Source organism: Suricata suricatta, chromosome 4, assembly GCF_006229205.1.
Source record: "Suricata suricatta isolate VVHF042 chromosome 4, meerkat_22Aug2017_6uvM2_HiC, whole genome shotgun sequence".
In the NCBI taxonomy this organism is placed as follows: domain Eukaryota; kingdom Metazoa; phylum Chordata; class Mammalia; order Carnivora; family Herpestidae; genus Suricata; species Suricata suricatta.
Window position 1 is genome coordinate 72,306,132 of NC_043703.1, and position 8,716 is coordinate 72,314,847.

The 8,716-nt window shown below is 43.9% G+C and overlaps 1 pseudogene; it reads right to left on the reverse strand.

The window, feature by feature from the left end:
• Positions 1 to 3,336: 3,336 nt before the first annotated feature.
• LOC115290603 lies at positions 3,337 to 8,099 on the reverse strand (annotated as a pseudogene).
• Positions 8,100 to 8,716: the final 617 nt, after the last annotated feature.

Here is an 8,716-nt window from a genome sequence, read left to right on the forward strand (position 1 = left end):
TTGGCCCCTTGCACCCAACATCCTTTGAGTAGTCCTTCCTCCCAGGCATATGTTCAAGGTGTTTCTCCATGCAGATTACAAGCACAATGTTAAATAGAATCAGACAAAAAAAATTTTAGGGGAAAGATCAGTCTGTGTCCTTAATCAACTGGAAATGTCCCTATCCCTTTAGCAGATAAGATGCAGTCTTTCTCAATTTGCAACTTCTCATTTATAGATTTTATAGCTTTTTGGAGACAATTTTCTATGGGTCTTTTGCATATAAAAATATTTATTTATTATTGAGAGTAGGAGGGCACATGCACAAACAGGAGAGGGGCAGAGAGAGAGAGAGGAGAGAGAGGGAGAGAGAATCCCAAGGAGGCTCTGCATTGTCAGTGCAGAGCCTGAAGTAGGGCTCTATCTCATGAACCTGTGAGATCATGACCTGAGCCAAAGTCTAGGGTCAGATGCTCAACCAACTGAGCCACCCAGGTGCCCTGGTCTTTTGCATTTTTGTGTGTCTTATTAGCAGAGGCAATGATGGTCTTTGTTCTGGATGAGCTTTCAAGGATGTTTATAGGGCAAACAACTTTGAAAGGTAGAAAAAGTTGGGAGAGGCACAAAGCAGATTTTTTTCCTGACCAATATAATAAAAATAATGTCTCTATCTAGTGCAAAGTTTGGGCATATTTGTCAGGAACTTCTTGTAGGATTGAGGGTTTCCTAACTAACAGGGCTCCTGAGCTGTGACAGAGACCCACTGTTCATTCACCACCCACTGGACTGCTCCACAGTGCCCTATGAACTTGAGGGTATGTGCAGGGGAAAATGTTATTGATGTGCTATGAATAATAAAGTCCTTTGTTTCTGACCCAAGAGTCTCATGTCTTCTACCCATATCCATAGAACTGTGATAGCTAATTTAATGGGAAAGCAAGGTAAAATCTCAGACCCTTCTTGATACTCCTTTGGTCTATATGCTGTAGCTTAACTGTAAGTATATATTATACACATTACACATAAAATTGTACTGAATTTCAAGTAAATGTGTCTTGTCTCCTCAAAAGCAAGCAGGTTGCACTCTCCACATCATTTGATTAAGATGGAGTATGTGTTAAGTGCTCTGTATCTCCTTGCTGTCATTTCATCCTTTGGATGACTTGTGTTGGGTATGTGCCTCTGCTATGTCCACAAAGACCACCACCAAGCATTGAGTCATTGGTGGTGGTAGTGGTGGGTCTCCCAGTTATTAGAGGTCTCCACATTTAACCTTAGGCTATTTCTTCCGATACCTGGTGCCATTCCCCATCATCCAGCAAGCCAGACAATACGAGGGTGGAATAGCAAGAGGGGGCTGTGAATAAGAACAGACCCAGATGAATGGAATGGGAGCCCTAGGGCACAAGTCAATGGGGGAAATACTGACACAGGATATGTGGGAGAAAACATCAAATCTCAGCTCCAAGCAAAGGGCTAAGGTCCAGATGTCCAGGAGGCCACTCTGCCTGGGAAACAGAAACTCATTACCCTGGGTATCAAGAATACCAAGAAAAGGAGACCTGGGATCCAGGTCAACTTTGGATCCATTCCAGGCTGTCCCTTGGCAGGAGAAATAGGGCTGCAGTGAAACAGAAATGAACCAACATAAGGAAAACACCAAACCCATCTCTGAATGGGATTTGGCAACTTCTCATTCCTCTTTTCATTGTGTTATAGTCTATGATGCTATAGATAGAAGAGGCAATAATCATGATTTTATAAAAACAAAGCAAAACAAAACAAAACACAAAAACTGTTACCAAATGTAACTCTTGCAAGCAGAGAGGGCCGAGCAAGCAGAGGAACGAGCCTGGAGTCTAGAGCCAGAAGTTACTGAGTGTGCATCTTGGTTCTGCCATCTATGAACAGAGGAGACTCATTTCCTTACTTATTAAAAGGGGGATGAAAACATGACACTAGTCATTGCGTGTGAGAGACGACAGGGGGGGCACAGGCAACTGGGGTGCGGAAGTGGGCTTACTGCAGAAGGCTTAGGAGAGGGGGGTGGGGAAAGTTATCCTTCAAGGGGGCTACCGAGGACGCTAATGAAGTCTCCTTCTAAAAGTCCTTCCCTAAAGATGAGATCCCACACTTCCTGGCTCTCAGTCACAGTAATATTAATAGTTAAAGCCTTGATTTAATAGGTGTGTATGATAAGCCAGCTGTTTCACACGTATGTGTTGTTGTTTCTAATCTTGAATCACTTTGACATTTGTAATATTTAAAATAACTCTGAACTGTTCTCATACTTCATATGAAGAAACTGGCTCTCAAGAAACCTGCAATGCATGGTCAAGGTCATGCATAGAGCTTTGAGCTGGGAGTCACACCCAGGAATGTCTGACCGTGAAGATGGCTGGAGAGAGGGAAGCCACAGTCCTGGGATAGTTCTGCAGCTGCCCAGAGTGGCAGTCAGTGGAAGAATGCAGTTCTCTCCTTGGCAGTTGTACAGCTAAGATTTGTACCACAGTTCATTAGAATGAGACGCCCTTTTCCATATGTTGTGTCTTTGCCCCTCACATCCATCCTGCTGGCTGGTTCTAGTATTTGCATGGGAGGTAATGAGGCTCCCAGAAGACTGTGGCAGCAGCAGTGTCTACAAGGAGATGCAGAAGGCAACTGAGAAGCTCTGGTGGGGTGGGCACTGTGACGTGGCCAGTCACATAGGTGGGGGTGGGGCAAGTGCCCCAGGGAGAACTGGTCTTAACCTCAATGACAGAACAATAGCACAGTTTTGCAAAATATGTTCTGTAGGCTAGGTCTGGTCTGGCCCTGTCCCTCTTCCCCAGCTTGGACCTGATACTGAACCATGGTAGCCTGTTTCTTGGACCCATTGACATAGCAGGTGTAAGGTCCAGGCTCCAAGTAGACTGGAGGGTAACCTGAGGTCTCAAGACATGGTTCTGAACTACGACCCCAGAAGTACCAACTTCTGACCTAATCTTTTTCATTCTTCAAGAGGTTCTAGACCAGCCCTCAGTCCACAGAAGGGCACAGAAGATATCCAAGGCCACCTTGGAGGCAGGGCAACCTCATCTGTTGGCTCTCAGAGCCTAGGAGCTATGCATTATTATTCTCACCTTGCAGACTAGGAGCCTGAGGTTTAGAGAGGTTATCTTGCCTCTCTCTTTCCTGGCCCACAGAGCTGTCAACACTTGAGGCATTGTCCAGGAAGGTGAACTGATGTAAGTGGTTAATGGAAAAGAGTACTTGTTTCTCAAGGGATGGAATTTAAAGTCTACTCTAATGGGGGAGCTGCGTGGCTTCATTGTGTCAGGGCAGAAGACAAGGCTGAGTGAGAGAGGGAAGGCATCCCTAGGCAGCAAGCTGGAAGCCTAGGGGAACAGAACAGGCAGATCAGAGCAAGGAGCCAAATGGTGTAACTTTAATGGTGGTAGAGGGTCTGCAAGTGTGCACTGGGTCAATGCCAGTCTTTCCTGGAGTGCAAGAGCCCTGAGGATGGATGGAGTTGTGGGCAAGTGCATTCCCACAGATGGGGAAGGATGTGGAGGCTGGACCATTGGCCCAAATGTGGATGGGCTGGGAGTCTATGAGAAATGGGTTCAAAGTTTCCTCAGAACTGTGGTTTTAGCTTTGCCCATTGGAATTGCTTGAACAGTGTTAAACATACCAGTACTTGGATATCACCCCGCAGAAATTCAGATGCAATCAGTCTGGGTTGTGAGCTGGGCTTTGGTATTTTTAAAAGCTCCCATGGTGGTTCCGATATGCAGCCAAGGTTGAGAGCCACTGGCCTAGAGCGGGAAGGTAATTGTGCATGTCACTGTCTGGGTGAGGGGAGAGAAGGATGTGAATGGCACATGGTAGAACTTAAATGATGCAATCTGTGGGTTCTTAAAACAGGACTTAGATTTTCTAAACTAAATCCTATTAACGTGCCCCACAGATATCTTAAAGCAGCCCTGTGATGGACAATCACCTAATATACTTCTTTACTATGATGAGATTTGTATCCATCAGTCTTTGTCATGACATATCCTTAGCAAGTGTTGGATGCCAGGGTTTAGGATTGTAGGGCCAGGCTTCCGCTCAGCTGGAACAGTTCCTAAACTCATGTGGGAAATAAGTTTGTTTGAAATGCAAACTTCCCCTCTCTGGGTCTAAAGACTTGAAGGCACCAACATTTTTAGATGGACCTGGAAAAGGTGTGTCTGACAAAACAACAAACTTCCCAGGTGATTATGTGACAAATATGATCTGTGGCCCCACATTAAGAAATGCTGATTTGGGGACGGGGTTGAGGGCGAATGTATTTGGTTTTCTTAAGAGCACTCTCAGTCATCCTATCAGCATCTGGTGTGAAGAGTATTTACAGTTAAATGGATGCTGGAGAGAGGCAAATCAATTCCTAGTGGTCCAGTCTGAGAGTTTGTCTAGAGCAGAGGATGTCCAAAAAAATATGTCCTCACATATCACAAAACTGATGCAGGTGCCTCCATGCATAGCTTCAGTCTGTCAATAAGCATATTACACTCCACAGGCCAAGGTAGCCCCATATCTGGGATGCTGTCAGAAAGGCTGCGAGTCTTTCAGAACCTTCCACTTGAGGTTGGGGGGGGGGCGGCACAAGCCAGCTGGAATCCCGGCTCATCTTTGCTTGGGGCCTTTGTGGTCTGAGAGGGAAGCTCTAAAGATAAAGAGTTGCCAAGGAGTTCTACTTGAAGGACATCATATAGTTGGGGTACTCCATGAATTCTCCCTCATCACAGCCCGGGTTTCCAAGCTGACTAAAACAGTGAGGATGTGTTCAGGTGTCCTCTGGCACAATAGAAAAACAAGCCCATGCTAAACAAAAGGAGAGACAGATCTGCTTCAGGGAAGAGTAATCCTGTTTTCAGTTAGGAATTAGCATTTTGTTTGTTTCACTGGGTAATCATTAACCCCCCTAACTATGGGGAGAGAGCACATATCACACATGGTCCTGGGCAAAAAAAATGCTGGGGTAAAGGGAAGGGACACCGAAGAATGGTAATGGGATTCAGAATGGGGGCTAGGTAGCCAACCCCACTCAAAGTCTTGGACGTGGTTCCTCTTGGCACCTTACTTTTCTCTCATTGAAAGGATTCATGCGGGCTATCCCTGTACCATCGGAGGTTAAATAGATCATGTCGTCCTCCAACCAACCATTTTAGCTGCAAAGAATAGAGATCAGAAGAACTTTGCTCATGCTACAACCCTTGTTGAAAGATCAAGAGACCACAAGCAGCACAATCTCCTTCTGAGCAAACTAAGGCTCTCAGGAGAAGTGGAAGTAATGAAGCAGCATTAGGAAGAAATTCAAGAACTGAATGAAGACTCAAGATATTGGCTAAGGCACAACAGAGGTCAGACGGAGACTGGCAGCGAGAGCACAGAGAGCTTCATGTGTCTCTGGAAGCACATCAGTAGGCTTTGGGACTTACAAGGAGCAAGTACTGAGTGCAAATGTTCAGGTTGCTAATGGCTACTCAGAAGGGTGACCTTGGTGTCATAATGAAATTTAATGAGCATCATTCTAAGGTATTATGAGCCCAGATTGACCAGGTAACACAAATTGTAGCAGTAATGAGGAAAGGCATTGATATTGGGGAACATCAGGATTACATGAAGTAGGGGGAAAATGTCAATTTAAACAAGTAATCAAGGATTTAAGAGAAATCCTTCAAACTCAAGATTCAAGTTTTAGCCTCATAAAAGACCATGTGTATGAAAGGACAGTTTTTGTTAAGTGTCAGTCTCTATCAATTCTTGTCTGAGCCAGAGATGAGCTGGACGTGTCTGTGACATGGTTCCAAAAGAGCCCTAGGGCTGGCCTGCTAATTAATGGAATTAATTAGTTAATGGAATTAATTAGTCATTAATCTGAATCATTTATTACTTTTGGATTATGTATAATACACTGACAAATGGCATTTTTAAAGGGTTGTTTCTGAAAATGCATAATAAATAAGCTTATTAAAATATAATTAAAAATTTAAAAATATGTATTTATTTTTGAGAGAGGAAGAGAGACAAAACATGAGTGGGGAAAAGGCAGAGAAAGAGGGAAACACAGACTCTGAAGCAGGCTCCAGGCTCTGCACTGTCAGCACAGAGCCCCACGTGGGGGTCGAACTCACGAGCCATGAAATCATGATCTAAGCTGAAGTCAGATGCCTAACCGACTGAGCCACCCAGGTGCCCAGAATTAAACAATAATTCAACACGTGCATAGATGAGAAGCTCTCATGATGATTTCATAGGGTAACTCCGTGTTTACTTACTGAGGAATTGCTGCTTTCCACAGGGGCTGGACCATCTTACATTCCCATCAGCATTTCAGGGGAGTTTCAGTCTCTCCACATTCTTTCTGTTGTCTCTTTTTTTTATTATAACCATCCTATTAAGTGTGAAGTGGTACCTCACTGAGGTTATGATTAGCATTTTCCTAATGATTAATAATAGTATGCATCTTTTCATGTGTATATTGACCTTCATATATCTGCTTGGGAGAGATGTCTGTTCATATCCTCTGCCCATTTTTAAAGCAGTATACGATTTTGATGATACAGATTCATCTTCTTGTTGTTGAGTTGTGAGAATTCTTTACACATTCTGGATACAAGTCCATTAACAGGGGATTTGCAAGTATGGTTCTGAGTAAATGGGTTAACTTTTTTCTCTCTCTCTTCTTTCTGATTGTATACAAGTTCTTTTCTTTTTTTTTTTTAAATCCATGTCTTTTTTTGATGTCTTTATTTTATTTTGAGAGAGACAGAGAGTGAGTGGGAGAGGAGCAGAGAGAGAGGGGGACACAGAAGTTGAAGCAAGCTTGAGGCTCTGAGCTGTCAGCACAGAGCCTGATGCGGGGCTTGAACCCACAGACTGTGAGACCATGACCTGAGCCAAAGCCGGATGCTTACCGACTGAGCCACCCAAGCACCCCATTTCAACTTATTTCTAAAGCAAGGCCCTAGGACCCCCCAGCTTCCAAGTATACTCCTGGGCTTGGTCCACTGCTGTCTTGAGTTCATGTTTGGCTGTTCACTCACCAACATTAAACCCAAGGATAAAAGATGTGACAAAGTAGGACCCTTCTTCATGGCAGGAGTCCTTTGCTAATTTTAGAGGTGCTAGTGGCAGCTGATATGGAAGCCACACTGGAACTTTCTCTTGGAGCTGGGCTGTGATGGGAAGTCAATGGAAGATGCTGTTAGGGACATCATCTTTTCCCTGACCCGTTCCCTGCAGCTTCTGAAGACACAGCAGAGAACAAGATTCTTTGAAGATACTGTATAAGAATTCCAAAAAGCAGAAACACATGTTTTGAATTCACAGTGTTTCTGAAAATCTGGGTTTAGTTCAGCTGCCAAATTATGGGGTTCACCCTGACAGCCAGGTGAGCCCATCTCCTTGAGGAGGCCCACTCTATTCTCTGTAGCATGATGGGCCACTGAGAGATGGAAAGGGTGCAAGAGCCCTGAGGTTACATGGAAACTTCTCCCTGAAAAGGCAATTTCACGATTGAGGTTTTCTGAACACATAACACCAACTTCTCCACGTGCTCCTCTGTCACTGTTATCTACCAGAGAAATGCTTTTCTTCTTGACCTTGGCTTGTCTATGTTTCAAGATGAGTTCTCAGGAAGACTTCAGATTTGGAAATCCCAGTTCTCATAAGGTCACTGTATGTAGCATTGTTATGGTCTCGGGGATCACTTTGATGAAGACATCACGGAAAACCTTCTTCAGGAAAAGCCTAGCAATTGTCCTCTGCACGAGTACAATCACCTCATGAATCCTCTGGATGAATACAACTAAGGCCATGGGATGTTTACGTGGCATTTCCAGGACGTGAAGCATGGAAATCACTTTCAGTCATCATCTTGGGTGCACGTGTTACCTTGTTGCCGCCAAGAATTGTTAGGAATGATTCTGGCCACTTAAACTTGACCTCTTTTCCTCGTCTTTTCTTCTGCTCCTTCTTTTTCAAAAGTCCCTGCTTCACTTGAGTGGCTTTGAGGGCTTGATACGCCTTCCTTTTATTTTCAGATTTTCTGGAATCACAAGGATCCTGTTTCTTTGCTCTTGCTTTGCCATCTTTCCCTCTTTTTACTTCTTGTGGTATTGTCTGAAGCATAAATGTGTTTAGTTTTGATGAGGTCCAATTTACCTACTTCTTTTGTAGCTTGTGCTTTTTGTATCGTATTTAAGAAAACATTGCCAAACCTGGGTCATTAAGACTTACTCTTGTGTTTTTTTGTAAGGGTTTTGTAGTTCTAGCTTGTACTTTTAGGTCCGTGATCTCTTTTTAAAATTTTTTTGGTGTTTATTTATATTTGAGAGAGAGAGAGGAAGACAGAGAGAGAGCACAAGCAAGGGAAGGGCAGAGAGAGAGGGAGACAGAATCTGACACAATCCAAGATGTCATCACAAAAGCCCAACTCAGGACTTGAACTCACCAAGCTATGAGATCATGACCTGAGCTAAAGTCGGACGCTTAACGGACTGGGTCCCCCAGATGTCCCTCTAAGGATCTCTTTTTGAGAAGGCTATTCTTTCCCCAGTGAATTATCTTGTCATCTTTGTCAAAAATAAATTGGCCATACATGTAAGGGGCTTATTTCTGGACTCTCAATTCTAGTCCATTCATGTGTCTATCCTGACACCACCAGAACATTGTCTGGATTACCACAGCTTTGTAGTAAGTTTCGAAA